The sequence below is a fragment of the Poromitra crassiceps genome, assembly GCF_964638095.1.
Source record: "Poromitra crassiceps genome assembly, chromosome: 11".
Classification (NCBI taxonomy): Eukaryota; Metazoa; Chordata; class Actinopteri; order Beryciformes; family Melamphaidae; genus Poromitra; species Poromitra crassiceps.
The window spans coordinates 49,484,497-49,493,570 of NC_139643.1; the positions used below are offsets into that span (position 1 = coordinate 49,484,497).

Below are 9,074 nucleotides of genomic sequence, written 5' to 3' on the forward strand. Positions count from 1 at the left end.
CTTCAGTTAATCACAGTTCATCTTCAGTTAATCTTCAGATCGACAGATAGCCAGCAGAGCCTGTAGATGATCTCCCTTGAACTGTTTCTGTTCCTGTTGGAAGAAAAAATATGTTTTAAAAGTGTGAAGAACATCAATTAAAACATTGTTTGTTTTTTAAATCAACCTTGTTTCAAATTCAAAGTTCATATGAGAAGCACAATAATGTCATGTCACAGGTGACATTAGACAGGTGTTCTACAGGCCTGCTTGTGTACTCTGTGTGTGTGTGTGTGTGTGTGTGTGTGTGTGTGTGTGTGTGTGTGTGTGTGTGTGTGTGTGTGTGTGTGTGTGTGTGTGTGTGTGTGTGTGTGTGTGTGTGTGTGTGTGTGTGTGTGTGTGTGTGCATTTGACCAACCTGTAGAGCAGTGTAGAGCGAGGTGCCTGTTTGTTTAAGGTAGGCGGCTCTGACACACAGCAGATCTTCCTCACAGCGAGACACCATAACCCCCTGCACTATTGCTATCTGGAACAGAGAAATGTTCTGATAATAATAGAATGCACAAGACAACAACAGCAAACAAACTAGTTTTCAATTACTTTTGCTTAGCTATAAAACAAAGGGAATACGCCTGTTCCTCCACTAGGTGGCGTACAAGGCAAAGAAACAAGCATGTCCAACAAATGAAGTGTCAGCAAATAATGGGTCATGTGAACCGTTCCCACGGCAACTAAATGAGAGAATGTATGAATGGATGGATTAAAAAAATGATTGGGTGATACTTCTGATGATCCATGCAATAAGAAGAAGAAGAAGAAGAAGAAGAAGAAGAAGAAGAAGAAGAAGAAGAAGAAGAAGAAGAAGAAGAAGAAGAAGAAGACCTTACCTTCATGGTCTCCAGTCTTTGGGCGAGGTAGAGATCAGGGTTTTGAATGCATTGTGCTGCGATTACACAGAGGGCATGTCCTATTAATCATCCTGTATGTACAGGATACACACACACACACACACACACACACACACAGAGCGTTTCTACTACAATATTTACCTAAAGTTCTCAAACCCAGTCTAATGTCTCCTGAGAATCGTTTCTCCAGGGTCTGATCAATCGTCTGTCCACTCTCCAGCTCCAAGCGCCATCAACACTGTCAATCAGATACAACGTTGGAGCAATGAAACATATTCAGATCCGGCAGATTTGAGACTTTCTAATACATAAAGCGCATAGAAACTAAGATATGAGAGAGACACTTGTGCAGGTTTTTGGCTCAGGCAGCAAAAACAACAAAGAATGTATACACAGACACACACATAATGTACATAGATTCACTCTTACCTCTGTTAAGATGGTCTGAGTCTCTTGAGGTCAGTATGTTCATCCATGGCTCAGTGTCCGCCTTCTTCCCTATAGTGTAGAAGTGAGTGACTAAGCTAATAACCATAAAAGCACAAATAATTGACCAAAATCTAGAAATAAATATACAGTATACCCTAATGAGAAAAGGAGCAAAATATTGATGGTCAAAACTGAATAATGACATCACAAGTCTAATCCTAATGTTTCCAACATTTTAGAAATAGCTAAATGGACCCATTGATAGATAAATCAATCTTGAGTGGATTCAGCACACTTTATCCGGGCAGACTGATTGAATCATTGCAGATCTATTCAGACCTTAGTTCGCCACTGAAAGAAATTAGCCGGGGACCTTTGGCCTTTGGATGTTGGTTAGTTTACCTTGGTGAAAATACAAAAGTGAAGTGATCCAGGTTGACTGATAGCTGCGTGAATGGATTTTCTTTTGCTTATGCGTGTACGGTAAGAACCGTATAGCTCCCGCCACCTATGCTCCAAACAAACATTATGAATGAATCACCTGTGCTCATTAAAAACACCACCTGACTGACATCATGTGACCACCAGTGTTGCATCATATATTACCAACCATAAATATGCTACCATCTAGTGGCCAAATAATATGATATCATCTATAAAAATATAAACTGAATTAGATGGAAAATACTATAATTGAACCATAAATACAAAATATAACAATACAACTAAACATGCTAAATGGCTCCTACATTTTAGAAATAGCTAAATGGACCCATTGATAGATAAATCAATCAATCATGAGTGGATTCAGCACACTTTATCTGGACAGACTGATTGAATGATTGCAGATCTATTCAGACCTTAGTTCGCCACCGACATGTTTTAGCCGGGGAACTTTGGTCGCTGCCGAATGTCGGCCCCTCAGAATTGTGGCTTGCATGACGCCCCTGGCCTTCTGTGAGGGCTTTTGACTTACAGTATAGGCAGCATTTCTACATGTTAACCTGAGGTGATCATGTTTAGCCATAGATATCTGACATCATAATAGTATATACATATATATAACTGAAATCTAGAAAAAACATAGTAGGTCCACTTTAAACAACTTCACATCCACCATCATCATCATATGAAAGGGAGCGAGTGGACTTGTTTGTTTGTTTAATTTCTGGCCCACTGATGATGTCACAATGGCTATGACATCATCATTGATGTCATCAGTGACATCATTATTGACTAAAATCATCTCATGACATCACTGATGATGTCATAGGCATGCGAAGTTGAGCAATTGGGTGCTGCGTATTAGGGGTGTCAAAATTAATCGTATAATCGATGCATCGCAATGCAGATGTGTGAATCGAATCGAATCATTGACAGATGAATCTTTTATGTTTAAATTTCTGTTGACATTCAGATTTTAAAGCACTTTCTAAGTAAAAAGGGACTTGATATTTATCTGACTGCTTGTATTAATTGATGAAAAAGTAGCCATGTGCAGTAATAATACAGAAAATTGAGGATTTGATACTTGGAGCTGCAATAATTTGAGCTGTATCGAGATGCATCATGGAATCGAATCGAATCGTTGACAGATGAATCGTAATTGAATCGTGAGGCCAGTGAAGATTCACAGCCCTACTGCGTATGCCAATACAGCAGGCAAGGCCACGCAGCAACCGAGCTGCATATGCGAGCTGCAGGGCGGGTGAGGCCGCACAGCGGCCGAGCTACCGAGCCCATGTAGCGAGCGAGCCAATCAAGTGTGCTGCCTAGTGTCAGTAAATTGTCACATACAGTATATAGTCTTTATTTAACAATATAGAAATACAGCAACATTATTTATTCCACCACAAAAGGTTACTTTTCAGTAGCATGTAACCATGGTACTTGAAGTTGCCGCAGTATGGCTTTCATGGTGAGCGGAACTTGCTAATCCTGTGGCTAGTATTAGTTTAGACGAAGAAGTGATGTGAAGTCCGACTCAAGACTCACCCTACTCTGTCTCTGATTTGTGGTTGAGTTTGTTCTGAGCCAATCAGCCAATCAGAGGCGGAGTAGAAGTGACATCTCACATTGCGTTTTTTTATTCCACGGTTTACACCTGCTTCAATGTTTAAAATGTGTCAATTGAGAATAAAATGTATTTTATGTATTTAAAATACGCAAAATACAAGGTCTGAAAGTATTTTGATACAAATTACATCTTATTTTTCTCTGTCCAGCCAAATACAAATTACAAAATACACAAATGTATTACAAATACGTATTTTTTAAATACATGTATTTAAAATATTGCCCATCTCTGTGTACTTACATATCGTTTTATTGTTTATAACTCACCTTTCGGAGCTGAAAATCGGATTTGAAGGTCAAATAATCAAAACGACATCCATTCTGAATTCCTTCACCCCAAAAAGTCCCAGAAACCATGTAAGCTACTCTGGGCAGCAGCATTGGAGTCCAAAGCATTTAAAAGATTATTTCCAACATGTATTTCCAACATATAAATATTGATTTCCGCAGAAAAATTGGGTTTACAACATGCTCATATAATGTTCTTTGAGTTGTCCTAGGAGTTGGGGGAATAAACAATATTTAGTACAACAAATAATATCTTAGTAGACACCTTTACAACCACATTTGTGAAGACATTTCTTGGGAAGGAATTTGTTCCCAGATTTTTTGCAATATTCCACAGGAGTTTTGCCTTTGAGTTTGCAGTCAAAATGTCAAAGTTTGCAGTCAGAAAGTCGAAAATAACCTGATTCTTTTGTTATTCCCTAGAGGAATAATCATTGGATCTTAGATACTTTTCAGTGCAGATTTCCAAAAGGTTGTAATATTTTCAAATGTCTGAATGTGCAGGTAACTGAACAAAGGGTCAAGATGCAACACAAGATTTTTTTTTACTTTCCACAAGGGCAGTGCATTTTTTTTAAAGTCTTAATCAATTACTAAATAGGAGGCTAAATCATTTGGATAATCTTATGGAAACATCTTCCTTATCAAGCGACTGATTATTTTCAGACAAGCAATAAAAAAATAAAAAATAAATAAATGGCACAATTAGGACTACACAGTAGGCTTGGCAACTTTCTCACTAAGGGAGAAGCCGATCAATCTATCAATCTCATGACTGTTTTCAATTGGCTTGGCAGATAGGGCGGGAGGCTTTGCATCTGTGGTCTCTATAACCAGGGTGGAGACTGCGGACAGGCTGACTTCCTGAACAGGTGAATCTAGATGCCTTATAAAAGACCAAGCTCTGCACACACACATTCCACTTGACGCTAAGACCCTCAGCAAGGACAGACAAGCTTATTCCAGGCCCAACACAGCAGTAAAGTTCATATAAGCTATCTGCTTCTCTACTGCACTGAAGTTGTCAGTTGTACTCCACCAAGATGAAGTGCCTTCTCGTCATGGGACTTTGTTCACTGGCTTTGCTGGGTTTCACCACACAGGTAAAACTATAATTTACTGTCTATTAAGTCTGTTGCTAAGTCTGTAGTGTTCTTGAAGTAGAGAGGGAGACTGACCAAATTTATTTTTTATTTATTTTTTGCTTTTAACACCTTTGTGGCACAGATCTGAACTATTTTTTAGGTCCTTAAAAAAGGATTTAGGGATTGTGCAGAAATAAATCAGATTTGATATTGGGGTTTTTTCTTACTTAAGCTGGCCATGAAATTCACACATTTCTGTCAAAAAGAGCTCAGATATTTTGTGCCTGCATAAATCTCATGAATCCAACTCATCCGCCATAGTGAAATATTATGTTTTTTTTTTAATCTTATTTTCCATTAGTTTCTTGTTTATTTTTTACTTGGTTATTCCCCTTAATGTCTTCCATATCATCTAAATGTCATGTAGGCTATAGTGTCTATCTCCCTGTTACTGTATTGTATCTCAATTCAACCCTCTTTCTTTCTCTGTGCTTGACCAGACCACAGCCTCGGTCCTTAAAAACACCGTGTCTGTGCCCAAGGCGGCTGCGTCCACGGCGCCCCCGGCTCCGTCCACGGCCACGCCCCCGGCTCCGACCACCGTCAAGCCCCCGGCTCCGACCACCGCCAAGCCCCCGGCTCCGACCACCGTCAAGCCCCCGGCTCCGACCACCGTCAAGCCCCCGGCTCCGACCACCGTCAAGCCCCCGGCTCCGACCACCGTCAAGCCCCCGGCTCCGACCACCGCCAAGCCCCCGGCTCCGGCCACCGCCAAGCCCCCGGCTCCGTCCACGGCCGCGCCCCCGGCTCCGACCACCGTCAAGCCCCCGGCTCCGTCCACGGCCGCGCCCCCGGCTCCGGCCACGGCTGCGCCCCCGGCTCCGTCCACGGCCGTGCCCCCGGCTCCGTCCACCGCCAAGCCCCCGGCTCCGTCCACCGCCAAGCCCCCGGCTCCGACCACCGCCAAGCCCCCGGCTCCGTCCACCGGCAAGCCCCCGGCTCCGTCCACGGCCGCACCCCCGGCTCCATCCACCGCCAAGCCCCCGGCTCCGTCCACCGCCAAGCCCCCGGCTCCGTCCACCGCCAAGCCCCCGGCTCCGTCCACCGCCAAGCCTCCGGCTCCGTCCACCGCCACCATCCTGACCACTCCACACAATGGAAAGAGCCTCATCCTCAGCTCTGCCACTCTGCTGTTTGGAGCACTGTTTCTTCAAACTCTTTGGTAGTGAGCAGCGCCTCCTGGAGGGTCAGAGCTGCAATGCTATACAATCATACTGTGTAATGATACAGTGCAACCGACGCCTTGACCTTATTTTGGGGATGTTAAAAGAACGTTTGCGGGGTATGCAGATAGATTTGAGCTGTTTAGCTGCACCTAAAAAAAAGTGGTTTACCATGTGGAGATTGTGAAATGTTCATGGAGGGCAGAGTGGACAGAGTAGGTCTGCTGATCCAAGTGCTGTAAAGTGAAGTAAGCTGCCTACAGATGAGAATAAAGCTACAGTAGCCTACACATGTTGCATCATTATCTATAGTGTGATGAATGGCCCCTGTGCTTTATTTGATGAGGCCACGCAACAAAGCCTCTACTATATTTTGATTGGGTTATTACTCTGAAAGTGATATTTCTGTGTGTGTGTGTGCGGGGGGGGGGGGGGGGGGGGGCACATTGTGTATGTAATTGATGCCATATACTGTAAATTATGCTTTAGCCTACCGTGTGATGTGAGAAGGAGAATATATTTATTTGACATAGGCTATTATTTAATCAAAACAGACACAAATAAAAAACTATTTTGTATTAACCATGTGCAACATTTGATTGAATTTAAGCAGTCACTATCGAAACAAGAATGATTAATGATGCTCAATTAGCCCAGCAGGCTACTTTGAGAAAACAGCCATGATTTCAATTGCCTTTTTTTTTTTTTTTTTGCATTATGGAGCATACTGACATTGGAACAACAAAATGCAATTAAAATTTGATCAAAACAAACTGCTAACTGCTATGGGAACATTGACTTCTAATTTATTTGTGTATTACATATGAGATGGAATTAACATTGTTGGTAACAAAAAATAGATACAAAATTCCCCCGAAGATATTGAACTGTATAATAAAAAAAATTATATTAGAGGAAAATGAGGCAAATAGAATAGTAGTTATTGAAGAGTGAGAGTCCATGCAGTTTTGCTGTGCTTTGTGATCTGGAAACTGGAAGATTTGACATTAATACTAAGCCAAGGGTCACAATAATGTAGGCTATGTAGGGAGGATGTATTTTTGTAGGCTATAACCAGAAATCGCCACCATGTTGGTTCTTAGAGGGAAAAGCTGCTATGGGATTTTAGAATGAGGATTTGAGTTAAATGCATGAAGGGGTCCGTGGTTCTTATGGGAGTGGAAATTTGTGTTCAGCAGGATAATCGTCACAAACGAGGACCACTTTTATGAATTTTTTAACGTTGTCTGAAAATCGCATAAAAAAATGCATTTACGCTTCAAAAGTCATAAAAGTGGTTACATTTCCACTACGATCAACTTTTGTTAACCATGACGTCATTTCATGGATTTAACCGAAATCCCAATTCTAAAACCACATTCACTTGGACCCTTACAAAGCGAAGTGCTACTTCCGGACTCAATTCCTGTGGTAGCTCTACATGTATAGTAGTAGGTATATAGGTCTATGCATTCTAAATCACTTCAGCAAGTAGGCTATTACCATTTTGTTTCTAAAAATACTTTTTCAAGTAAGACATGAAAGTGGTGACATAGTGAAGGTTACATTCAGTCATTCATATGGCCTTTAACATTTGATGTGATCAAAACTCAAATGATAGATTTTAAAATGTGCATCATCATCACACTACACCGTTCACTTGAACAAAAACAAATATATGGTCCCTGCTGACCAACGAGCAGTAGAAAATAACTTATTTGGGAGTGAAACCTTGACAGTAACCTTTCACCTGGCACTCAAAGTGATAAAAGAATATGATATGACCTATTTAGTCATCGGCTAACCGCTGATTAGGCGCCTACTGCAACTGCAACAGACCAAAACAGCAGCTAATCGTGTCTGTGGTTAAAGGTGCGCGTCAAACAGATTCTGGATGACTGTGGCTTGTCTTACCTCTGGCTTACAACAGCAGTGCAACAACATTGACTGGTTGAAGCGAACTGTTGAGCAAAGTCTTAAGGACCAGTTTATGCAGAAATGGCAAAGTGAACTCAGAAGCATGACATCATGTACGTAGAATTCAAAAAAGAACTCAAACTGGAAAATGATCTGCTGTATGTAAACCAAAGGTATAGACATGCAATCTGTAACTTCAGGGTTAATAACACCAGAATCCCCAAGGTTGTTGGCAGATATAAAGGACGGCATAGAAGTATGAGGATTTGTAACCTCTGTAGTGACAACTGTGTGGGAGACGAGGATCATATTTATTTTGTTTGAATGCAAGAATGCAATTATTTTGAATTTCAGAGAGTTATATTTACCCAGATATTATTTAACCCGTCCATCTATGTTTAAACTGATTTTACTACTACAATCAGACAGACAAAAAGTTATGTGTAAATTAGCTGCTTTTTTGAAGAATGTCCTGCCTCTGTTCAAATGACATAATGCACTAGCCATGCTGTGTGCCATTGTATATTGTTTTTGTATGTTTTGTTTGTGCTCCATACCATGTGATCATGGTCAATGAGTCGCATTAAATAAATGAAATGAAATGAAAAAAATCAAACCAAGAATCAACGTCACAGGGAGGAAGTAAAATGTTTTCCATGAATGTTAGATAAATAAATGAAACACCTAACTAAATAAAAAAACAAAATAAGTAAATATGCAGATTGGGGGGTATGGTTGTACTGTTTTCAATGTTTACATTTTTTGTCAGTTCTCATGTTGTCTGAGTGATTATTGTATTTCTATCTTATTTATTTTAACACCCCTCCCTTGCTATGTAATGATTGTGATGTTGGGACCCCCATGAAAATGAGATGATTCATCTCAAGGGGTTTATCCTATAAAATACATGTACAAGATTCAATAATATTCTTATAGGTGGAGACAGTATGTGGGAGTCTGCAGATTACTACTTTATCCTTCTCCAACATCCACCACTACGAGCAATACATGACCATGCATGTGTGCTCCAAGGGTTCAAATCAATTCATGGAGTAAACATGAAGGGACTGAACCGGACTGAACCGGTGAAAATATACAGCATAATATTTGTAATTTAATTTATGTATTTATTTGAGGGACAATGCACATTAATGAACATGACTGTAAAT

General features: G+C 40.8%; 1 pseudogene across 1 annotated transcript; it reads right to left on the reverse strand.

Moving 5' to 3' along the window:
- Positions 1-1,422, reverse strand: LOC310785084 (annexin A9-like; annotated as a pseudogene). Its single transcript has 5 exons — positions 1,317-1,422; positions 1,029-1,125; positions 867-922; positions 398-505; positions 1-93 (listed from the first exon to the last, which is right to left on the reverse strand). The product of its transcript is annotated as an annexin A9-like (transcript).
- Positions 1,423-9,074: the final 7,652 nt, after the last annotated feature.